The sequence below is a fragment of the Oncorhynchus tshawytscha genome, linkage group LG20 (assembly GCF_018296145.1).
Source record: "Oncorhynchus tshawytscha isolate Ot180627B linkage group LG20, Otsh_v2.0, whole genome shotgun sequence".
Classification (NCBI taxonomy): Eukaryota; Metazoa; Chordata; class Actinopteri; order Salmoniformes; family Salmonidae; genus Oncorhynchus; species Oncorhynchus tshawytscha.
The window spans coordinates 28,347,322-28,362,551 of NC_056448.1; positions in this window are offsets into that span (position 1 = coordinate 28,347,322).

The following is a 15,230-nucleotide window of genomic DNA, read 5'->3' on the forward strand; positions in this document are numbered from 1 at the left end:
TCTGCTCCATCAGCGCAGTGCAGTTGATCACCTTGGCTATAAATGCAAGAAAGTGCTTTCTCCATCCCAACTGTACCCTCTCTCAGACTATGTCCTCCTGCACATTTCTCGCATTGAGGGATCTCCTTTCTACATACTGCTGCAACATGTCTGAATCCTTGGCACCTATAGCACCATAGCAGGCAGTGGAGGAAACATTAACCATTTTACTTGAGTAAAAGTAAAGATATCTTCATTGAAAATGACTCAAGACAATGTGAATGTCACCCAGTAAAATACTACTTTAGTAAAAGTCTAAATCTATTTGGTTTTAAATATACTTAAGTATCAAAAGTAAATGTAATTGCTAAAATATACTTTAGTATCAAAAGTAAAAGTAGAAATAATTTCACATTCCTTATATTAAGCAAACCAGACAGCACAATTTTCTTGTTTTTGTTTATTTATGGATAGCCAGGGGCACACCCCAAAACTTAGACAATAATTTACAAACGAAACATTTGTGTTTAGTGAGTCTGCCAGATCAGAGGCAGTAGGGATGTTCAGGGATGTTCTCTTGATAACGATAAGTGCGTGAATTGGGTAATTTTCCTGTCCTGCTAATCATTTGGAATGTAACGCTTAGGCCTATATTTGGGTGTCATTGAAAATGTATGGAGTAAAAAGTACATTGTTTTCTTAAGGAATGTAGTGGAGTAAAAGTACAAGTTGCCAAAAATATAAATAATAAAGTAAAGTACAAATACCTCCCCCAAAAAACACTTAGTACTTTAAACTATTACACCACTTGTAGCGGGTTCAGGAAATAGGCCCTCACAGAATAGTAAATAAATCAAATCAAATTGTATTGGTCACATACACGTGTTTAGCAGATGTTATTGCAGGTATAGTTAAATGCTTGTGCTTCTAGTTCGGACAGTGCAGCAATATCTAACAAGTAATTTCTAACCATTTCACAACAAATACCCAATACACACAAATCTAAGTAAAGGAATGGAATTAAGAATAAGTCTGTATGTAATAACACAACATTTTCTGGGTTTACGATGTAAGAAATAAAACATTCGGGGGGCGGAGCTAGCATGTTGGAGTGAACGGCTGTGCGTGAGAGGCTCCTGCAACTTTTTTGCGAAATAATCTAATTTAACCTACTTTATGGCACTTTTTACAACAAACGTTTCTTTCTAATACAAGATTGTCACTTTTTATATGAAAATGCCGAGTAATAAGCGACCAAAGGACAATATATCGACAGCGGAGGCCTACTCCCCACTAAACAACGAGACAGACATGGCGGGAGGCACATGCAACAACGTGACACTTACAGAACTTACCCGGGCTCTGGGGGAGCTACGTGTTGCTATAGCTGAGGATCTAAGGCCACTATTGCTGAGCTGGACACCAAAATCGAGAGCGTCATTCGAACTGTCGCTTCGCATGGCCAGAGTATTGTGGACCTTGAGAAAGCTTCTGAATTCAACGCTGGTAGGATCGACGAGTTAGAGAAGCTATGCACGTCATTGCAGGATACTGTGCAGAGGCTTTCTGTGAAAGTGGTGGACCTGGAGGGCCGATCCAGACGTAATAACCTTCGCGTTGTTGGTCTGGTAGAGGCGGGCTCTCGCCCCACCGACTTCTTCGCCAAGCTATTGAAGGATGCAATGGGATCGGATGTTTTGGATTCGGATCCCCAGCTGGACCGCGCACATCGCTCCCTTGTCCCAGTGCCTGGACCGGGCCAACGTCCTCGCCCAGTAATAATCTGTTGTCACAGTTTCAAGACCAAGGATCTTATCCTGCGTGAAGCTCGAATGAGGGGCAACCTGTCACATAAAGGGCATCCATTCCGTGTCTATGAGGATTATGCGCCCGATGTGGCAAAGCATCGCACCGACTACAGAGATGTCATGACCAAACTCTACAAACTCCATCTTCGCCCAGCCTTACTCTTCCCTGCAAGACTAAGAATTACCCCGCCTTCCGGTGAGAAGATTTGGCTCTCCTCGGTTTTGGACGCAGAGAAGTTTATCCGGGGATATACACCAATCCCCCGTACAGGTTAGAGTGCCTTGTTATTGCGTGTCAGGGTCTGCTCATGGACTCGAATCCATACTATACCATATTGGGTGAAAACGTATTAAACGGGCTCAACAAGGGCTACCGAACATGTAAGACGCTGAGCAGACCAATGAATGGCGGTCAGAGCTCTCATTTAACGTTAAATTCACTTTCATCCCGGCTGTGCTCAGCGATGCATATTTTTTACTTCCAGGTTTGATCACTGACACCTTCGGACGGATATACTTATATTCCCCCACTTTTGTTTTGTTTCGTTATTTATTTTACAATCCTTACATCACTCTTACTACCATACCATTTATTTATTGCTTGCAGGGGACTGGGGGTGATGGTTGGGAGGGGGCAGACGCCTGGTTAGCAGGTTGACGTTTTGTGCCGTTCTGCCTTTGTCTGGCCGTGGGCCTCTCTCCCGACTAGAGTCCCACCAGTCCTCTGTAGTGCTTATGTCTGTGTAGGTGTGCGTAAATATAATTACTATTTGTACTTTATGACTATTTTCTCTTAGCATTTTAGTATTATGTATGTGTATATTTTAAATCAGTGTAGATTGTTATTCTGGGGTATGAATGTTTGTATGTGTATGTGTGCATATGGATGTATATACATATTCTTTAAATATATATTTTTATATATGATTTTTTTGTGTAGGTATGTATACATACATGTATATGTATGGATGTGTGTGTGTGTATGTATATATATGTATATATAGGTATGTGTGTGTATGTATGTATATATATATGTGTGTATATGTGTGTATGTATGTATATATATGTGTGTATATGTGTGTATGTATGTATATATATGTGTGTATATGTGTGTATGTATGTATATATATGTGTGTATGTATGTGTATATATATGTATGTGTGTGTGTATGTATATATATATACACACGCAATATGTTTAAGTTGCAACTTATTCGGTTTAGGTTTATTAGATGCTAACTGAACACTTAACTCGCGGGAGCCTCCTCAGTTCATATGTTAGTAGAAGTTCTAGGATAGTGAGAGGTGAACGTATAGTTGGGATTTTATTTTTGTTTTACCTCTTGTTCGAGGTCGCGCCGTGCTTTTTTGGCATCGGCCAGACAATGTGTTTATTATTATTTTTTTTCCTTTTTTTCCTCTCCTGTTTGTACATGCCTGTTAAATGTGGGTTGATGGGGGGGGTAAGTGTTGGGGAAATTAGGGGAACAGGGTGGGAAGTAAAGGTGCTTGCAGGGGGGGAGGGGTGGGTTGGATACTGCTCGGGTGTAGGTGCTACATATGCTGATCGTGATGGTTTGATGCGCTTTCTTACCTTTTTATCAAGTTACATGGTATGCAGGCCACCATAGGAACTACAAAGGAGAGGAGGGCGGGGCTTACATTCACTTCCTGGAATGTCAAGGGTTTAAACGAACCAATTAAGAGGGGCAAGGTCCTAGCCCACTTGAAAGCACTCTCGTCTGATATTATATTTTTGCAAGAAACCCATCTGAAGAATAACTCTCATAGCAGACTTAAGTGTAGGTGGGTGGGGCAAGTGTATCACTCTAACTTCTCTGCCAAAACGAGAGGCACAGCGATTCTGGTACGGAAAGGAATTCCCTTTCTACATAAAGGGAATTCGGTATGTGATCGCAATAGGAGAAATTCACTCTACCTCAGTAACTCTACTAAATATCTTTGGGCCAAACATTGACAACCCCTCTTTTTTCAAAAGAGTCCTTGCCCTGATTCCAGATATCTCCCATACTAACCTGGTCATTGGAGGGGACCTTAACTGTGTGCTAGACCAATATTTGGATAGATCCTCTACCCGGCGAACCCCTACCTCCTATTCAAGCGAATTCTTGAATACCTACATAAAAAATTCTAACTTATTTGATATATGGAGGATCGCTAACCCTACGGGTAGGAATACTCCTTTTACTCTCATGTTCACAAGGTTTACACTCGAATTGACTACTTTTTGTTGGATGCTAGACTACTCCCCTATACCTGTAATGTGAGGTATCATGATATTATAATCTCGGACCACAGTCCACTCACCTTCTCCCTGAGATTGGGTGACATTGTACCAAACGAGAAGGTCTGGAGGTTGAATCCTCAGCTCCTCACAGAACCAACATTCTGTGAATATCTTAAAGACCAAATTAAATTTTTCTTTGATACCAACGACAACACAGAGACCTCCCCAGCATTATTGTGGGAAACACGGATCCTAACCCCTTAATTATGCAAACATTTTTGGAGGACTGTAATCTTCCTGCCCTGAACCAGGAAGATTCTAACTTCCTGAATAAGGAAATATCTCTTGATGAAATCCGAGAAACAATTAAATCTCTAAAGAGTGGCAAGACCCCGGGCCCAGATGGATACCCTGTTGAATTCTATAAAACATTCAGCAACATGCTCTCCCCCTATCTGCACAAAATGTTGATTCAGGCCAATGAGGATGGAGCTCTCCCTTCTACTTTGGACGAAGCGTTCATTACAGTTATACATAAGAAGGGTAAAGATCCAGAAGAGGTAGGGTCATACAGACCAATATCTCTCCTTAATACAGACCAAAAGATTTTAGCAAAAACTCTGGCTAACAGGCTTAGCACTTTAATTGGCAAATTGGTCCATTCGGATCAGACCGGCTTTATCCCTAACAGAAACTCATTCTTCAATCTCAGGCGCCTCTTCAATATTATGTATTCTCAGAGGTTACCCAACGTGGACCTTGCCGTCATATCTCTTGACGCCGAAAAGGCCTTTGACCAAGTTGAGTGGCCCTATCTATTCAAGGTCCTACAGAAATTTAATATTGGAGATAGGTTCATAAATTGGATCCAGCTTTTATATAGGAACCCCTGTGCCAGAATACTCACTAACCAATCATTGTCGCCCGATTTAACCTCAACAGGGGACAAGGCAGGGTTGTGCGCTGTCGCCTATGCTCTTCGCCCTAATTATCGAACCGCTCGCTCAGACGATTAGATCTCATGCAGCAATACACGGCTATAATACTAAAGATACTCTAAATAAGATCTCCCTATACGCAGATGACATCCTCCTCTATGTAACAGAACCCCAGGCTAGTATCCCAGCTATTCTTGATGTGATCAATTTGTTTGGTACCTTCTCGGGATACAGAATAAATTGGAACAAGAGTGAATTAATGCCCATACGGTCGCAAAATACCTCCTGGCTAGAACATCTCCTATTTAAGTTATCTTCAGAAAAGTTTACCTACCTAGGAATTGTAGTTACCAAACAATACTCCTTACTATTTAAAGAGAATTTCCCCTCTCTGATACAAAAACTCAAAGCAAACATACTATTTTGGAGAACTCTCCCAATTTCTCTGCTCGGAAGAATTAATGCCATTAAAATGGTCTTCCTCCCACAACTGCTCTACCTATGTCAGAACATCCCAGTATTCATACCTAAATCCTTTCATAAACAACTGGACTCAATTATCAATCCTTTCATCTGGGATTATAAAACACACAGGATAGGTAAAAAACACCTCTGTAAATCCAAGATGGAAGGAGGATTGTCTCTCCCAAATTTTATATTTTATTACTGGGCCGCTAAGCTCCGCATTGTTACGTTTCTGTTGGATGACGTACTCCCGGCATCCAGCTGGCTTAGTATGGAGCGTGAGGAGTGTCACCCCTTCTCTATTGGCGCTGTGATTTTGTCGCCTGTCAATCTGGAGATGTCACTTTATTGTAACAATCCTATAATACATAGCACAGTCTGAATCTGGAAGCAAATTAAAGTCCACTTTGAGCTCAGACCAATGTCATTAATGCTCCCTGTCGCCAGGAATCCCTCCTTTGCCCCTTCTAACCTTGATAACACCTTTGAGCGATGGGGAGAGTTGGGGATAAGTACCATAGGGGATTTATACATAGAAGGGACCTTTGCTTCCTTTGAGCTGCTGAGGGAAACTTATAATCTTCCCAGAAGTAATTTTTTCAGATACCTACAAATTAGAGACTACGTTAGAAAACACCTCCCAACATTTGGGAATGCTAAACCTTCCATGTTTGACGGATGCATAAAGATATGCCCCACCTCAGATAAACTGATATCGCGTCTATATGATGCTTTTCAATCTGTTAGCACACCTTCTACTGATGCCATCAAGGCAAAATGGGAGGAAGAACTAGGGACTGACATCTCAGTGGCAGACTGGGAAGAGAGCTTGGAGTATATCCACACATGCTCCATTAATTCCAGACATCGTCTCATACAATTCAAGGTATTACACAGATTACACTATTCCAAAACTAAACTGCATAGGATATTTCCTGACACATCCCCTACATGTGATAAATGTCAGGCTACGCAGGGTACACTACTCTACTGCTTTGCCCTATGCTCTAGCTTGCATGGTTATTGGTGTGGAATTTTTAGGATCCTCTCTGAAGTTTTGGAGACTTCAATAGATCCAGACCTGCTTCTGATAATCCTGGGAGTATCTGAGTCCCTAAACGGATTAACCAACCCCCAAAAACAACTAATCTCGTATGGTCTCATCTCGGCAAAAAAAATAATCTTGTTGTTTTGGAAAAGGAGGGAAGCGCCCTCTACCAAATTATGGCTCAGTGAATTGGCAAACACTGTACACTTAGAAAGAATCAGATATATTCTGAACAATAAATTATCAACATTTGATCAAATCTGGCAGCCTTTCCTCTCCTACTTGGACGAGTCGGCGCTGTGAATTTGTACTTATTAACACACTCTCAATTGTAATATTTTAATCTACCTTTGGGCAGCGTGTGCTGGCTCTACCACCCGAGCAGTTGGGAGGGGGGGAATAGGGGATGGGGGGGGGGACATCTTCCCTCTTTCTTTCTACGTGTCCTTGTTTTGTATGTCGTGTTTTGTATTATTTGTTCTGCACCCAGAACTCTGGGTCTTGTTGTTCCTGTATGCTCTTTTATGTTTAGATAAGAATTGTATACCTGTCATGTATACCTATACACCATTCTTGTGTGTGTTTAATAAAAATATTTGGAACAAGAAATAAAACATTCAAAAAACTAAGTACTGCAAAGTTTCCTAAGAACGGGAAGCGAGGTAGCCCTCTCTGTCGGCACCATTTCTAAAAATATAATCTAACCGGACTTTATCAGCTAGAAACTCTGTCAAAGCTCAACAAACATGGTATTCTCATTCTCGCCATTTCCACCGTGTCTACGTTTCACCAAACACCAGGAATATACTTTCCATTTGATCCACCTCTACACTCAACTCTAACCCACTGATCCCTCTGAGGGTGTCCTGCTCCTGAAAGCAAAGCATGACACAGGTTGAGCCCCGAGTTGCGTGACATCAGGTGCCCATTTTCTCTGGACAGAGGATGCACAAAAAATGCAAACAATTCCACTTCTCTAAACTTTCACAGATGTAACCATTCCCAGTTTGACACAACATATGGGTCGGCCAAAAAGCAGGAATCCACTATTTCCAAAAATGTCACTCCTACAGGTCCAAAATCATCTCCAGTAGGATTCACAGGGCAAACGTTGGAAGTCACACCTGTCGTGGCAAGTAGGTCCACTTCATCACTGCCGACTAACTCCATTTCGAGATCCTCAAGGTTCTCATGAGGGCATCTATGTAGACTCATAAGTAAGATAGTTGGTTTGTATTCAGGAGATGAAGGTACTGTCTGTACTCAGAGGAAGGTGTACACAGGAGATGAAGTTCTGAATTTAGCCCCAGAGCATTGAGAAAATAAATACACATACATGTTATTCAACCATTTCACCCAAACTGATTGTGCGCGACAACGAGCGTCTGCATAGCTAGGTGCTAAAATAGAACTTGGTTATATGTTTTATGCTTAACGGGCTGTAATCCCGCCTCTCCCATCTCTTCATTGGTTTTTAGGAGCATATACCCATGTGGGTGAAAGCTGAACTGAGGTCCACACTCCACTCCAGTCCAGTTGTTGGTGGTAATGCACCTTAAAGTTAGTTGCCAACCATCATATAAAGTCCACAGAAGAAGAAGAAATTACTAGAAACTAACTAGGTTTCCCCTTTTATCAGTGGACTAATTGTTGGAGTAGAGAACACACGATTGTGTGTGACTCAGAATGGACAAAATTCTGCAAAGATCCAGGAAAAAAAGGACCTTGTGCATTTCAGGTAAAATAACAACCCAATGTTTATATCCCAGGACAAATTAGCTAGCAACAGCAAGCTAGCTAGCTAAATGTCCATGAATGTTTCATGTGTTTTGATCTGTCCCCAAATTAATATAGTTCAGAGTTCGTTTCGATATTTCAACATGCGTGTCCAGATCGCGTCTGGTGGGGATGGACAAAATTAACATGCGCGTGATGGCATACACATACAGTGGGGAGAACAAGTATTTGATAACCGGCCAATTTTGCAGGTTTTCCTACTTACAAAGCATGTAGAGGTCTGTCATTTTTATCATACGTACACTTCAACTGAGAGAGACGGAATCTAAAACAAAAATCCAGAAAATCACATTGTATGATTTTTAAGTAATTCATTTGCATTTTATTGCATGACATAAGTATTTGATACATCAGAAAAGCAGAACTTAATATTTGGTACAGAAACATTTGTTTGCAATTACAGAGATTATATGTTTCCTGTAGTTCTTGACCAGGTTTGCACACACTGCAGCAGGGATTTTGGCCCACTACTCCATACAGACCTTCTCCAGATCCTTCAAGTTTCGGGGCTGTTGCTGGGCAATATGGACTTTCAGCTGCCTCCAAAGATTTTCTATTGGGTTCAGGTCTGGAGACTGGCTAGGCCACTCCAGGACCTTGAGATGCTTCTTACGGAGACACTCCTTAGTTGCCCTGGCTGTGTGTTTCGGGTCGTTGTCATGCTGGAAGACCCAGCCACGACCCATCTTCAATGCTCTTACTGAGGGAAGGAGGTTGTTGGCCAAGATCTCGCGATACATGGCCCCATCCATCCTCCCCTCAATACGGTGCAGTCGTCCTGTCCCCTTTGCAGAAAAGCATCCCAAAAGAGTGATGTTTTCACCTCCATGCTTCACAGTTGGGATGGTGTTCTTTTGGTTGTACTCATCCTTCTTCTTCCTCCAAACACGGCGAGTGGAGTTTATACCAAAAAGCTGTATTTTTGTCTCATCAGACCACATGACCTTCTCCCATTCCTCCTCTGGATCATCCAGATGGTCATTGGCAAACTTCAGACGGGCCTGGACATGCGCTGGCTTGAGCAGGGGGACCTTGCGTGCGCTGCAGGATTTTAATCCATTACGGCGTAGTGTGTTACTAATGGTTTTCTTTGAGACTGTGGTCCCAGCTCTCTTCAGGTCATTGACCAGGTTCTGCCGTGTAGTTCTGGGCTGATTCCTCACCTTCCTCATGATCATTGATGCCCCACGAGGTGAGATCTTGCATGGAGCCTCAGACCGAGGGTGATTGACCGTCATCTTGAACTTCTTCCATTTTCTAATAATTGCGCCAACAGTTGTTGCCTTCTCACCAAGCTGCTTGCCTATCGTCCTGTAGCCCATCCCAGCCTTGTGCAGGTCTACAATTTTATCCCTGATGTCCTTACACAGCTCTGGTCTTGGCCATTGTGGAGAGGTTGGAGTCTGTTTGATTGAGTGTGTGGACAGGTGTCTTTTATACAGGTAACGAGTTCAAACAGGTGCCGTTAATACAGGTAAGGAGTGGAGAACAGGAGGGATTCTTAAAGAAAAACTAACAGGTCTGTGAGAGCCGGAATTCTTACTGCTTGGTAGGTGATCAAATACTTATGTCAAGCAATAAAATGCAAATGAATTACTTAAAAATCATACAATGTGATTTTCTGGATTTTTGTTTTAGATTCCGACTCTCACAGTTGAAGTGTACCTATGATAAAAATGACAGACCTCTACATGCTTTGTGAGTAGGAAAACCTGCAAAATCGCCAGTGTATCAAATACTTGTACTCCCCACTGTATATGTTATTCAATCATTTAATCCAAACTGCTGCGCGTGTCAACAAGAGTCTGCATAGCCAGGCACTAAAATAGAACTTTGTTCTATTTTTGATGCTTGATGCGCTGCAAGTCCCACATTTCCCATCTCCTCATTGGTTTTTAGGAGCATATACCTATGTGGGTGATTTGCACATCATTATAACACTGTACATAGCTATAATATAACATTGGAAATGTCTTTATTCCTCCAAAAATTTGTGAGAGTAATGTTTACATTTGATTGTTTATTTCACTTTGTTTATTATCTATTTCACTTGCTTTGGCAATGTAAACATATGCTTCCCATGCCAATAAAGCCCTTTGAATTGAATTGAATTTAAATTGAATTGATTGAAAGATGAACTGAGGTCCACACTCCAGTCCAGTTGGTGGTGGTAATGCACCTTAAAGTCCAAAGAATAATAAGAAGAAGAAGATTGAAGGAGGAGAGATTACTAGAAACTAACTTTGTTTGCCCCTTTTATCTGTGGATGAATTATTGGAATAGAGAACACATGATTTTGTGTGACTCAAAATGGATCTGGTGTGGATAGACAAAATCAACATGCGAACGATGGCGGATGCACACCGTGCCCGTTCTTGTCAGCATGTTACACCCTCGCGTCATCGCACTTCAGTCCTCTGCACCAGAAATTCGAGAGTACATTTTAAATTTCAATTTACAATGGGGGCAGTAGAGACTTGCCCAAAATCCCGGATATTTTGGGGCGGAAGTCCCACTTTGAGTAATTCCAAGAATTTGGGACAGAAAGGCTAAGCATTTGATGTGTCTAATGAATCGATGATGCAGCTAGAAATAAAATTGTAGGCCTACTTGTATTGTGATGATACAAGATCTACTGAAATAATGTCAAACAAGAGGCAATTATATCGAGAAATGTGGGATTCAAATGACTGGTTTTACGCTATTGGACACGTGAAAGCAAAAGCAACATTTCTACTGATTTCACCTATTCATGATGTCAGATCATTGAAAACGGATGGGCTCGGATTAGGGAGGAAGGAATGAAGCATTCAGAAAATACCCGAATGGGTCCATGTCTGTTCAGGAAAGTAGTATTGACCACAGTGAGTCTTGCTCATTTATACTCCCAGGTTGTAGTCAACAAATGCCCCAAAGAGACAGAATTTGCCTCCTTCGATTTTTTTACTTGATTTTAAAACTGTGTGTGTTCGCCTGTGTGCGTGCGTGCGTCAATAAAACATTTACAGAGGGGTTTTAAGTGTACATATGGAGATTTAACGAAACTTCACAATATACTGCTGACTATTAAGCATGATATGGGATATTGGCTTGCTTCCATGTTGCTCCATGTGCTTCGTTCAAATGCATTTTGCCTAAATTTTGCCTAAATACATTTTTGAGTTGTTTATATGTTTATATGTGTAATATAAATTATTGTAATAATGAATTAGCCTATACTACATGTTCTGGATTCTATAGCCTAGATCCTCTTAATTTGAGAACCTAGGATACTGTGAATAGTAATTCAAGATCCACCATGTTGTGTTGTGTTGTAAATATTTGTCTGCACAGCTAGTTGATTAGTTGGGGCATAAGCAAATGGTTGTGTATCTTCCAAAGACAGCCCATTCTATGCCCTTTGGATCTCTGCGTCCTAGTCTGGTAATGATTTGTGTTGTGAAAAATTATTTAATTTCATGGCATTCAAGGTCCCCTTGACTTGCATCACAAAATAAAGCAAGTCATCAGATATTTTATTATAACCTACCAGTTGAAATGTGTGCGTTGAAATGTATGTCAAATTGAATAAATAGATGCATTGTTGATATTTTACCAACCGCTTACACAACTTCAAAGAATGCATTCTCTAAACCCCTCAATGCAATCTGTTATCGTTCTGTATATTTTGCACTTTTTGTTATTGTTTATTAGTTGCAGTGAAGGCACTCAAATACGGTCTGTATAATGTTTTAAACGAATTAATCATTTCTGAGACAGAACATAACCTGAATGATATCATCAATGCAATCTGTTTTGATAAGTTTGATTAGTTGTATCATTCCTAAGCAGGCTCACTTGATAATAATAATAATAATAATAATAATATACAGTTTAAACTACTACAATTAGTTTACTATGCTCCTTTTGTTATAGGACTATCATATTTTCATGAAAGCATTCAAAACAAAGAAATATTACGAGGTAACTACAAATAATAATATAATAACAACAATGTTAGGCTACATAGTAGAACAATTCAAGATGATGTTATTGTAGCCTAAAACAATTGCAATCAAAACCATGATTCAGAGGATGGTACAACATTCGGTTCTGCCTCTATCCCTCCATTTCATGTCCACTTTCACCGGTTGGACAGGTTTACATGTAGAGAGAGAGAGAGAGAGAGAGAGAGAGAGAGAGAGAGAGAGAGAGAGAGAGAGAGAGAGAGGGGGAGAGAGAGAAATAATTGTAGTCATATTAAGAACATGAAATCCCTCTCTAATTAAATAAATAAAATAAGCTGTGATTAACTGTTCCAGCGAACTAAAGAGGTTAAATAAAGCCAGTGAAAACACATATATTCATTCACCCTGCCTCCGTAACGACCTAATTATGTAATATTTCAGATTTGTCAAGCATTAATACGATTTATTAATTCCAAAAGTGACTCCCAAAACCCGTAGATATTACCTTGTCGAATACATTTATCCTCCTTTGCAATGGCCACTGACACGTTTTGGGAAAATAAAAAAATTTGGGGAAAAATGGAACGAATGCGCTAGCTCATACATGCCCGCCAGTGTAGGTGACGGTGGTTATTACTGAGGCCTGCAGCATAGGGGTGCATGATGCTAATGCGCTACGAAAAAGAGAGCCAGGCTTTACCGTTAGGCCTAATCTATTCGAACTGCAAGGGGGAAGAAAGAAAATCCTTTGGCGCTTTTCCCTTTAGCTCCATGACCGTTGATTATTGGTATTTTCCGAGTTTTCCAAACTAATAAGTGGCGCTATCAAGAATTTGGAAGCGCTGGGAGACTACCGAAGGGCTGCTAGACTTAATTGATATTGAGCGGGGCGCTGGTAGGCGCGGATGGAGGCCACTGCTGGGTAATTTGCAGTTTAATCAGCGTTTGTAATGAGAGCGGCTGATTAGCACGGGGTGGAAATAAAAGAGAGTTACAAGGAACGTCTGTCAGAGTCCGGTGATAATTCAGGACTAATTGTAATGATTAGAGCAAACTGGATGACTTTGGAGTTTTCTAATACGGTGTGTGTGTGTGTGTGTGTGTGTGTGTGTGTGTGTGTGTGTGTGTGTGTGTGTGTGTGTGTGTGTGTGTGTGTGTGTGTGTGTGTGTGTGTGTGTGTGTGTGTGTGTGTGTGTGTTTAGCCATCGTGATTTATGTGAAGTAAAGCAAAAAAGAAAAGCTAGGCATAGTCATTCACCCACATGCATGATACTGGCCTACTGTTGACTGATGTGATGTATACAGTATATAGTGTGTGTATATATAAGCAAAAATGTAGCCCTACAACCCCTGACATAATCGGAATGCATAATATATGTCAGGTATATATCATCTAGAATGTGTATTAGAGATTGTTCTCCAAGCGCTGAAACAAAACAGCCTACCTGTATTGCGGCCAAGCATTTCAGCACCATGGACAGCGGTTTTTCGAACGAGCTTCAACCAATAAACTGCTGAATTCTTAGGTTATGCATGATGGCCTAGGCCTAAAGATAAGTCTACTCTCACGTTTATGTTTGTTACAGAAGGAAATATATTTGTATCATTGTATACGTTTATATTGATGTGGTGTATGTGTGTGTGTGTTCACTCTCGTTTGCTAGCGCGGGGACACATTCGGTAAGGGGAACTAGACTGAATCACGGAGATTTGATTATCAAACAAAGCAGCTAATTTATCTGAAAAATCGTTGATGGAGTCTGCGGTGACTGAGGGTGGGATATATTCCTTGAGACGTGCCTCAGTTACCTCAGGAATAGCAAATGTGAAATTAGTGAGAATGTGTGTATGAACGTGGAAGGCCAATTAGCGCGCGCGAGAGAGAGAGGGGGAATGGAAGGGAAGGGGGCGAGCAAATCAGCTGTTTCCTCGCGCCATGGCGCATCTGCCGGTGGAGCCGCGAGGACACTGGCACCTGCTGTCGTTTATCTCCCTCCTCCCCTCTCTCCCCTCATCTACTGCTCTCTCTCTCTCTCTCTCTCTCTCTCTCTCTCTCTCTCTCTCTCTCTCTGTCTCTCTCTCTCTCTCTCTTCCTCTCATTCCCTCTCTATCCACTTCAAAATAAATAAAGTTGAAAATATGACAGGTGAATAACAGACATTTCTTACGGGCTGCCACGAAAATTAAAAAGTGTTAATTTGACTATTAACCACCATCTGTTTTTTTACATGTGGATTATTCACTAAAATGCTTTTTACAAAATAAAATACATAATGATAGCCTACCATTTGAATACAAATGTAAGCTACATTATATCTTTATAACGTCATAGTCCAGTCCATCTAATTAAACTGCAGACCACGGCTTTCTGTTCTTACTTCCTCTGTTAATATCAAGGATGCCTTTCATCTGCGCGTTTGTAATCCACGCTTTTCTAAGTGACCTCTTTCTTCTCCTCTTCCCCTGCCTCCCTCCCTCCACCTCGGCTGGGCAGTGAGAGCTAGCCGCCTGGCTGGCTGGCTGCTGGGCTGGTTGAAGCCCGATCGATTCTCCCAGCAAGAGGTTATCTATACGCGGTATTTTAATGTCAGGGAGTCAGCTAAATTGATAGTGATAAATATTTGCCGGAAGATTAGGTGAGGGGAGTGTGTCGGTGGTGCTCTATCTCAGACCTGTAACCTCGGCAGAGCCGTCTCTCTCTGTGGCGGATTAGCCCCATCCATCCAGTGTCACTGCCTGTCTTGTTGAGAAAATCAGTGAGTAAACACGGCTGACAGAGAGGGGGGGCGCCGCTGATTACTCATACAAATAGACTGCAAACTCCACCAGGACGCACCTGCCTTCCTGCCCCTTCTGAGATGCGTTTTTTCTCCCTCTTTCCCCTTCCTCTCTCCGCTCCTCCTTTTTTTCCAGTGTTGACAGCGCCCGCTGTCTCCAAGGGTCCCCCCTGTCCTGCTGTTACCACTTTGTCCGCCATCAATCACTCCGCCATTGTGTCCTG